Source organism: Oncorhynchus masou, chromosome 6, assembly GCF_036934945.1.
Source record: "Oncorhynchus masou masou isolate Uvic2021 chromosome 6, UVic_Omas_1.1, whole genome shotgun sequence".
Lineage (NCBI taxonomy): Eukaryota > Metazoa > Chordata > Actinopteri > Salmoniformes > Salmonidae > Oncorhynchus > Oncorhynchus masou.
The window spans coordinates 79800473-79800763 of NC_088217.1; positions in this window are offsets into that span (position 1 = coordinate 79800473).

Genomic DNA, 291 nt, shown 5'->3' on the forward strand with positions numbered 1-291 from the left:
TCTTTGTCATAGTATTTTTCTCCGCTCATATAGGAGTATTTTGTTTATATTATTAACACACACACATATATATGTATATATATAAATAAATATATATATACATATATATGTATATATATAAATAAATATATATATATATATATATATATATATATATCAAAAGTTTGGAAACCTATTCATTCAAGGGGTTTTTCTTTATTTTTATAATTTTCTACATTGTAGAATCCTAGTGAAGACATTAATGAGGCTGGTAACTCTAATGAACTTCTCCTTTCCAGCAGAGGTAACTAT